The sequence below is a fragment of the Thalia democratica genome, unplaced genomic scaffold, assembly GCF_965202585.1.
Source record: "Thalia democratica unplaced genomic scaffold, ktThaDemo2.hap1.1 HAP1_SCAFFOLD_253, whole genome shotgun sequence".
Classification (NCBI taxonomy): domain Eukaryota; kingdom Metazoa; phylum Chordata; class Thaliacea; order Salpida; family Salpidae; genus Thalia; species Thalia democratica.
In genome coordinates this window covers 52,501-62,500 of record NW_028139367.1, presented here as the reverse complement: position 1 = coordinate 62,500, position 10,000 = coordinate 52,501, and the positions used below count along the sequence as shown (strand labels likewise).

The 10,000-nt window shown below is 30.1% G+C and overlaps 4 non-coding genes across 4 annotated transcripts; all 4 read left to right on the top strand.

Moving 5' to 3' along the window:
• Positions 1-630: 630 nt before the first annotated feature.
• On the top strand, positions 631-749 carry LOC145846023 (5S ribosomal RNA). The gene has a single exon (XR_014370617.1). It is a non-coding gene; the product is annotated as a 5S ribosomal RNA (ribosomal RNA).
• Positions 750-3,604: 2,855 nt separating this feature from the next.
• LOC145846054 (5S ribosomal RNA) lies at positions 3,605-3,723 on the top strand. Its single transcript, XR_014370646.1, has one exon. It is a non-coding gene; the product is annotated as a 5S ribosomal RNA (ribosomal RNA).
• Positions 3,724-7,842: 4,119 nt separating this feature from the next.
• On the top strand, positions 7,843-9,650 carry LOC145846055 (small subunit ribosomal RNA). Its single transcript, XR_014370647.1, has one exon. It is a non-coding gene; the product is annotated as a small subunit ribosomal RNA (ribosomal RNA).
• Positions 9,651-9,832: 182 nt separating this feature from the next.
• On the top strand, positions 9,833-9,985 carry LOC145846031 (5.8S ribosomal RNA). Its single transcript, XR_014370625.1, has one exon. It is a non-coding gene; the product is annotated as a 5.8S ribosomal RNA (ribosomal RNA).
• Positions 9,986-10,000: the final 15 nt, after the last annotated feature.

Sequence of the window (10,000 nt, the reverse complement as noted above, 5' to 3'; positions counted from 1 at the left end):
TGTTTTAAAAGACTATTCTGGTTTTCCACGCTCTCTTCAAAAATGTGAGTTCTTTTAATTCTTCCACTTAATTATTCATTTTAAAGTAAAACAACTAGTTATACATATTATTATATTATAATGTATGTGTATTATATACTATTATTTTATAACATAAACATAGTTGAGTTATTAAATTAAACGTCAAATATTTTATTACCTAAAATTAAGTTAATCGTAAAATCTGATGTAGTATGAGATATTCTTTAGAAACTAGCTATAAATATTCTTGAAGTAAAACAAAACCATCTATAAATAGAACAATGAGAAATAGTAAAACAAACTAAACACAACATGTTTATTTTAACATTATTTTTTATTTAGTTTAATCACTTAATAAACTTTACTTCTAATCATAGTATTTAATATAGAATATAGTTAACAATCTTTTAAACGAAGTCTTAAATAAAGTTACAGGGAGTAATCGTAATTAAAACACCAAAAAAAAAGGTTTTAATAAAAAAAATACTTACATCAAGTTAAAATTTTATAAGGATTAATTTTAAAATATCAAATTGATTGTAAATCAAGTGCAAATAGGTTTTTTAAACAAACCGAAGGGTTTATAAAGGCTTGTAAACGCTTTCAAACGCCTACGACCATACCACACTGAGCACACCCCATCTCGTCCGATCTGGGAAGTTAAGCAGTGTCGGGCGTGGTTAGTACTTAGATGGGTGACCGCTTGGGAATACCACGTGCCGTAGGCTTTTGCTTTTTGAATTCATCTTTTTTGTACTATTTTTCTTTCTGACCTATTTATACTTATTACTCGTTTATTTACATTTCTTTAACGCTTAAAAGAAAAGTAAATTCTAGTTATTAGCAAATAAAAACGTAAGCCAATCAGATAACGTTATTTGCTGTTTAAACCAATTAGAGCGCTAAAAAAGTGGTTTGACCAGTTTGAGATATCGAAAAAATAATGGCACCATCTTGTAGAGTACAATTTTCTGAGTTAAAATTAATACAATTAGTCTTTTATACTAAAACTTAAAAGTTTTTTTGTCCAAAAACAAATAAAAGCGTGGCTACTTGAAAAATCAAACGAAAATAAATTTTGCACTTTTGTATTGTGAGTCATAATAAGTTATTTACTGTTACCAACAGATACTAGCAAAAGCTTTTTAAAGTTTTGTATTAACTTAATGTATTTGTAATTACTTTTACTTAATAGAAACTATTGAATTACGTTTACTTAGTTTACTTTTGTATGTGTATTAAATATATAGCAATTTTGTTTGAACTTAAATAAGGACTATTAAACTATTAAAAGAAAACTATCAAAGTTTACTAACTCAAAAGCTAAATCTTAGTTATATTGTTATAAGCATTTATGTTGTAATTTACTAATAACTAAATGAGTTTATTTCAAACAAAAAGAATTAAATAATGTTATGTTATGTCAAGCCTACTATATGAGGTATATAGGTATATAAGGTATACAAGCTTATGTTTGAAAGTTATAATAATTAAAATAAAAATAAATATTTAGTTGGTAAAATTTGTATGTTTTAATATGCTTTGAAATTAGAGTTAGTATAGATGTTTTTTTTTAAATATAATAAATATAAGTATTTAGTTACTAATAATAAACTAAAATACCAATTTTGTAGTTATTACAAAAAAAAAAACTTATCTTACTTAAAGTTCACTGTAATTGAAACATTATACAAAAGCTTTATAATTATAAGCTTTGAATAATTCTATTTGAATAAATAATAGATTCATAACTATATTCATGTTTGCATATTTAAATTATAAAAAGTTAGTGTTTTGTGTATTGACTTTATGATTATTTTATTTTAGTAACTGTTAGTTTTATACTTTAATAAAAGAAATATGGTTAACAAGTAAGTTAAAAATGAAAGAAGCATAAAAAAACACACTAATTAACTGCTTATTCAATAGTTTGATTATTTAATTATTTTTCTGTTATATAGTTCAATCGTATTGTATAAAAAATACAGAGGTTTAAAGTAAGTTAGAATAAAAATAAAACAAAACATATAAAATAAGCATTAGTTAAAATACATAGTTTTTTTTTCTAAGAAAATTTAATTCTTTAATAATAAGTAGTAATTTAAATAAAAAATAATACAAATAAAGTTATACAATATATATACAATAGTTTGTCAAACTAGGCAAAAAACAAACTAGGCAAAAAACCTACAAAGTAGGCCACCACTACAATCCAATGTTCCAACTGGAAATTCAATGAGATCGTTACTGTACTTGTGATGAACGTTGATAATCCCCAAGATTGTAAGTCGAAGGCCTTACCCAACCTAACCAGCGCACTGGTTTTCTTACAACTGAATTAATCAACATTTATTATTGAATATAATCATTATTGATAGATAGAGGAATGTTGACAATCAACAACAGATTGTAGGTCAAAGGCATTACTCGACCCAAGTACCCACAACCTAGATTGAACAACATTTATTAGATAGATTTGTTTATTGATAGATAGAGGAATATTGTCAATCCACAACAGATTGTAAGTCAAAGGCATTACTCGACCCAAGTACCCACAACCTAGATTGAACAACATTTGTTAGATAGATTAGTTAGATAGATAAATAGTACAGTATAATCTCAAAGAATTTGAAGCCCGAACATTGAACGATAGTGGTGTTTCGTGACGACTAGCGGGATTCGATCTTACAACCTTCTGCTTATGAGTCAGCTGATAAGACCACTGACCCACCGCGCCACGACAAAGATAAAGAAATATTTTGCTATATAAATAGGTTGATTTTTATAATTTTGTTATACAGTGTCAATTACAGTGAACTTCAAGTAAGATATACATATTTATATACATAGTATATATATTTCCGAGTCTGACTTTGAGTACTTTTTATATATTATTAACAAGATTTTTTAGGAGTAATATCTGTTTAGTTCTTTAATATATCTTTAAAATAATAATATTTTTTAAGGTGTTTAAAACTTTTAGAAGCTGTATGTAATGTCTTTTAGTTTAATAGTTCTTTTAAATTAGTAAAAAAAATAAACATGGTTGAGTTATCAAATTAAACAAAATAGAACGTCAAGTATTTAATTACTAAAATTAATTTAATTAAAAAAAAAATCTCAGGTAATCTAAAATGTCAGGAATTATTTAAAAATAAATATAAATTTAAAACTTATTATATTGAAAAGATTGATGAATAATACTCTTGAATGTATGCAATGTTTGTATTTGTAATGCAATAACATAAATGGATAGATCAATGACAAATTGTAAACATATTGTATTATTTTATTTTACGATTTTATTTTATTTATTTAATAATTCAATAAACTTTACTTCTACTTTTCCTGGTCTTAGGTAATTTATAGATAACAATTATTTAAACAAACACTTTTGTACAGTTACAATACAGTTTTAGTACAGTTTGGGAGTAACTGTTGATTAAAAAAACAAAAAAAAGTTAATTCAGGTTAAAATTTTATAAGGAATAATTTTAAAATATCAAATTGATTGTAAATCAAGTGCAAATAGGTTTTTTAAATAAACCGAAGGGTTTATAAAGGCTTGTAAACGCCTTCAAACGCCTACGACCATACCACACTGAGCACACCCCATCTCGTCCGATCTGGGAAGTTAAGCAGTGTCGGGCGTGGTTAGTACTTAGATGGGTGACCGCTTGGGAATACCACGTGCCGTAGGCCTTTGCTTTTTGAATTCATCTTTTTTGTACTATTTTTCTTTCTGACCTATTTATACTTATTACTCGTTTATTTACATTTCTTTAACGCTTAAAAGAAAAGTAAATTCTAGTTATTAGCAAATAAAAACGTAAGCCAATCAGATAACGTTATTTGCTGTTTAAACCAATTAGAGCGCTAAAAAAGTGGTTTGACCAGTTTGAGATATCGAAAAAATAATGGCACCATCTTGTAGAGTACAATTTTCTGAGTTAAAATTAATACAATTAGTCTTTTATACTAAAACTTTAAAGTCTTTTTGTCCAAAAACAAATAAAAGCGTGGCTACTTGAAAAATCAAACGAAAATAAATTTTGCACTTTTGTATTGTGAGTCATAATAAGTTATTTACTGTTACCAACAGATACTAGCAAAAGCTTTTTAAAGTTTTGTATTAACTTAATGTATTTGTACTTAGTTTAAATTAATAGAGTTTATTTGGTTTACTTTATTATGTGTATTGAATGTGCTAGTATCTAAAAATAAATACAACTAAAACAAAACAAACAAGGAGAGTACTTGAATAGAACCAACACAATTTACAGACCAGTTGTGTACTAAATTTAAAGAAATTCTGAATAGTGAAAATGCAATTATTATTATAAGTTCAAAGTTCACTTTAATTTAAATTAATGTATTTTGTAAATTGGTTTTATTTAATACGATAGTAGTGAATTACTTTATTTAATTTACTTTAGTATGTGTTGTATAACTTTATTTAAACCAGAAGCAAAACGGGATTATACTTTCAATAAACTACACAATTTACAGACCAGTTGTGTACTAAATAAAAAGCTATTGTGAATAGTGAATATGCAATTATTATTATAAGTTTATAAGTTCACAGTTTACAAAAGCTTTAGAATTTAGTTATTATTTGTTCATATTTGCATATCTAATTTATGAAAAGTTAGTGTTATGTGTATTGGCTTTTTAATTTCTTTATTTGTAGAACTGTTAGTTTTATATTCTAAAGAAACATTTTTAAATAAATATGTTTAACAAGTAACTTAAAAATGGAAGAAATATATTGTATATATTGTGAACTGTTTATATTTATTCTAGCTATTTGCTTAGTGTATTTATTAATGTGATTATTTTATTTTGTTGTTTGTCTTATAGTTTAATCGTATTGTGTTGAAATATATATAACAAATACAGAGGTTTAAAGTAAGTTTAAATGAAAATAAAATAAGACATATAGTTGAAATATAAGTTTAAAAAAATAGTTTTTTTTTTTTATTTCTTTGTTTGTTTGATTGTTTGTTTATTATATAATCGCGACGTGTCATTTTATTACTTTTAAGCATACTAAATATAATAATAGGTATAGTTATAGGAAAAATTCAATTAGTTTCTAATGTAATAAAAAAGTTTATTTCCACAAATAAATAAATACCTGAAAAATCAAATGAAAAATAAATTTCGCACTCTTGTATTGTGAGTCATAATAGGTTATTTACTGTTACCAACAGATACTAGCGAAGGCTTTTTAAAGTTCTATGTTAATTCAATGTATTTGTACTTAGTTTTATTAAAATGACAGTATTGATGGTTACGTTTATTAAGTATGTTTATTTAACGTTATGTAACTCAAGTAAAACCAGAAGCAAATAAGGAGACTACTTTCAATAAACTACACAATTTACATACCAATTGTATACTAAACTTAAAGCTATTCTATTTTATTCTTGATAGTTATTTTAAAGTTATTAAATTATACAAATGTATTTTGTAAAGTAGTTTTATAAAGTTACTATAGTTTATTTAACTTACTATAGTATGTGTTATATAACTTTAATTAAACCAGAAGCAAAAAGGGAGACTACTTTAAATAAACTACACCATTTATTGTTATATATAACTCTAATAAAACCAGAAGCAAAAAGGGAGACTACTTTAAATGAACTACACAAATTAAAAATATATTATTATTTATAAATCAATCGTGTTGTGTTTCAAAATACATTTTTCAAATAATGTTTTACAAGTATTTATCAGTTATTTAGTTTTCTTTTTATAGTTTAGCCGTATTGTTTTATTTATTTGTTATTATTTTTATTTAATTGTTTGCTTATTATATTTATCGCCATGTGCTTAAAAAATAAAACAACTATAAAGGTTAAAAAAGTAAGTTTAAATAAAAATAAAATGAAACATATAAAATAAGTTTATGATTTTTTTATTATTATTATTATTATTATTTAATTGTTTGCTTGTTATATTTATCGCGATGTGCTTAAAAGAATAGAACAAATACAAAGGTTTAAATTGTAAGTTTTAAATAAAATAAAATGAAACATACAAAATAAGCTTATGATTTTTTATTATTATTATTATTATTATTATTATTTTTATTTCATTGTTTGTTTAATATATCTATCGCGATGTGCTTAAAAAATAAAACAACTATAAAGGTTTAAAAAGTAAGTTTAAATAAAGATAAAATGAAACATATAAAATAAGCTTATGTTTGATTTTTTTATTTTACTTTTATTAAATTGTTTGCTTATTATATTTATCGCGATGTGCTTAAAAGAATAGAACAAATACAAAGGTTTAAATTGTAAGTTTTAAATAAAATAAAATGAAACATACAAAATAAGCTTATGATTTTTTATTATTATTATTATTATTATTATTATTTTTATTTCATTGTTTGTTTAATATATCTATCGCGATGTGCTTAAAAAATAAAACAACTATAAAGGTTTAAAAAGTAAGTTTAAATAAAGATAAAATGAAACATATAAAATAAGCTTATGTTTGATTTTTTTATTTTACTTTTATTAAATTGTTTGCTTATTATATTTATCGCGATGTGCTTAAAAGAATAGAACAAATACAAAGGTTTAAATTGTAAGTTTTAAATAAAATAAAATGAAACATACAAAATAAGCTTATGATTTATTATTATTATTATTATTATTATTATTATTATTATTATTATTATTATTATTTTTATTTCATTGTTTGTTTATTATATCTATCGCGATGTGCTTAAAAAATAAAACAACTATATTAAAAAGTAAGTTTAAATAAAGATAAAATGTAACATATAAAATAAGCTTATGTTTGATTTTTTTATTTTATTTTCATTTAATTGTTTGTTTATTATATTTATCGCAATCTGCTTAAAAAAATAAAACGAGTATTAAGGTTTGAAAAGTAAGTTTAAATAAAAATAAAATAAAACATATAAAATAAGCTTATGTTTTTTTTTTTTTTTTTTATTATTATTATTTTTATTCAATTTTTTGTTTATTATACTTATCGCAATGTGCTTAAAACGATAAAACAAATATAAAGATTTAAAAAGTACGCTTAAATAAAAAATAATACAAATAAAGTTTATTTATAATAAATATATATATTTAAAACATTAAAAAAAGTAGTTTATACATATTTTTATTTATTTATTTCTTTTAAACATATTAAATAAAGTATAAAAAAGTATTAAAACATTTAAACGTAGCATAAATAAGCTTAAAACATTAAAATAATCGAAAAGAAACAAAGAAATTGAAAAAAATCGGAAAAAATCGGCAAAAAAAGTTCAACAGCAACATTTGAGCATCATACACGTATGCATTACTTTACACTAGTGAGAGAGACGTGTTTGTGCGTTCGGTCGACTTGACGAGAAAGCGGGCTTAAAGCATTACTGTTTAGCACCCGAGGCGCGGCTATTGCAGCGGCGGCGAACGTGCTATGTAAACGCATTGGAGCAGCGTATGAAAAACTACAAGCGTCCAGCGGCGGTAGGCTTATAGCTTTGCGAAGTCGTCGAGACGAGTAGCCGACGCAGGCAGGCACGGCTCGAGGCGGGTAACTGCAGCAGACAGATGGCGTGTTGCTGCTGACGAGTTAACCGGCAGAAGGCAAACGGTTGGTCGGGAGAAAGAACAGTCAGTTGTATAGCTGCATGCTGCAGTCGACGCGGGCTGGCGCTTTAAACAGCAAAAGGCCGGCGCCGACTTTCAGTAACGTTCGCAAGGCTTTTAAGCCGAGTGATAGAAAAGGTCTGTATTTATACAGTAAAAACGCTCAGTCGAGCAACGGGTTTAAACGCCCTCGGATAGTTATCTGGTTGATCCTGCCAGTAGTCATATGCTTGTCTCAAAGATTAAGCCATGCAAGTGTAAGTACGAGCTCACGTACAGTGAAACTGCGAATGGCTCATTAAATCAGTTATGGTTCATTTGATTGTACGCTTTTACATGGATAACTGTGGCAATTCTAGAGCTAATACATGCGTAAAGCGCCGAACTGACGTGAGGCGCGCATTTATCAGACCAAAACTAACCGGCTTTCGGGTCGTTACAATGGTGACTCTGGATAAGCTTGCGGATCGCACGGCCTAGTGCTGGCGACATCTCATTAAAGCAACTGCCCTATCAACTATCGTCGGTACGGTATCGGCCTACCGAGGTTGTAACGGGTGACGGAGAATCAGGGTTCGATTCCGGAGAGGGAGCCTGAGAAACGGCTACCACATCCAAGGAAGGCAGCAGGCGCGCAAATTACCCATTCCCGGCTCGGGGAGGTAGTGACGAAAAATAACAATGCAGACCTCGTACGAGGTCCTGCAATTGGAATGAGTACACTTTAAACTTTTTAACGAGTATCCATTGGAGGGCAAGTCTGGTGCCAGCAGCCGCGGTAATTCCAGCTCCAAAAGTGTATATTTAAGTTGTTGCGGTTGAAAAGCTCGTAGTTGGATATAGGGACGGCGAGGTTGGTCGGTCGAAAGGCTAGCACTGGCCTCGTTGTTCTTGTTGGTCGGTGCCTTCGCGGTGCTCTTAACTGAGTGTTGCGGTGGTCCGGCAAGTTTACCTTGAAAAAATTAGAGTGTTCAAAGCAGGCTTTACGCTTGTATAATGTTGCATGGAATAATGGAATAGGACCTCGGTTCTATTTTGTTGGTTTTCGGAGCACGAGGTAATGATTAATAGGAACGGACGGGGGCATCCGTACTGTGCCGTTAGAGGTGAAATTCTTGGATCGGCGCAAGACGAACGACTGCGAAAGCATTTGCCAAGAATGTTTTCTTTAATCAAGAGCGAAAGTCAGAGGTTCGAAGACGATCAGATACCGTCCTAGTTCTGACCTTAAACGATGCCGACTAGCGATCGGGCAGTGTCGAACTTAAGAACTGTCCGGCAGCTTCCGGGAAACCAAAGTCTTTGGGTTCCGGGGGAAGTATGGTTGCAAAGCTGAAACTTAAAGGAATTGACGGAAGGGCACCACCAGGAGTGGAGCCTGCGGCTTAATTTGACTCAACACGGGAAATCTCACCCGGCCCGGACACAGCGAGGATTGACAGATTGAGAGCTCTTTCTTGATTCTGTGGGTGGTGGTGCATGGCCGTTCTTAGTTGGTGGAGCGATTTGTCTGGTTAATTCCGATAACGAACGAGACTCTTACTTGCTAAATAGCTGCTCGACCCATTGGGTCGGAGACAACTTCTTAGAGGGACTAGTGGCGTTTAGCCACACGAGATTGAGCAATAACAGGTCTGTGATGCCCTTAGATGTTCGGGGCCGCACGCGCGCTACACTGACCGGATCATCGTGTGTTCCCTAGGCCGAAAGGTCCGGGTAATCCGTTGAACCCCGGTCGTGCTAGGGATAGGGACTTGCAATTGTTTCCCTTGAACGAGGAATTCCCAGTAAGCGCGAGTCATTAGCTTGCGTTGATTACGCCCCTGCCCTTTGTACACACCGCCCGTCGCTACTACCGATTGAATGGTTTAGTGAGGTCCTCCGATTGAGCCTGGTACGTGCGGCAACGCACTCGCCGGTGTTCGAAAAGACGATCGAACTTGATCATTTAGAGGAAGTAAAAGTCGTAACAAGGTTTCCGTAGGTGAACCTGCGGAAGGATCATTAACGAATCGAAATTTGATTTCAAGCGACGTCTCTTCTTCGAAGGGACCGAGCCCTGTAACTGTTATAGTTCGGTCGCGTTGCTTCCTGACAGCGGGAGTAATAATTCAGCACGCAAGTGCTGGCGCGGCCGCTTCTTTTTGAACACAATTTTTTGGTTGCATTGAGATTGATTAACACGAGAGATCTCTTAGCGGTGGATCACTCGGCTCGAGCGTCGATGAAGGACGGAGCTAGCTCCGAGAAGTAATGTGAATTGCAGGACACATTGAGCATCGATATTCTGAACGCGTATTGCGGCCTCGGGTAATCCTGGGGCCACGTCCGTCTCAGGGTCTTTAACACACCGATCC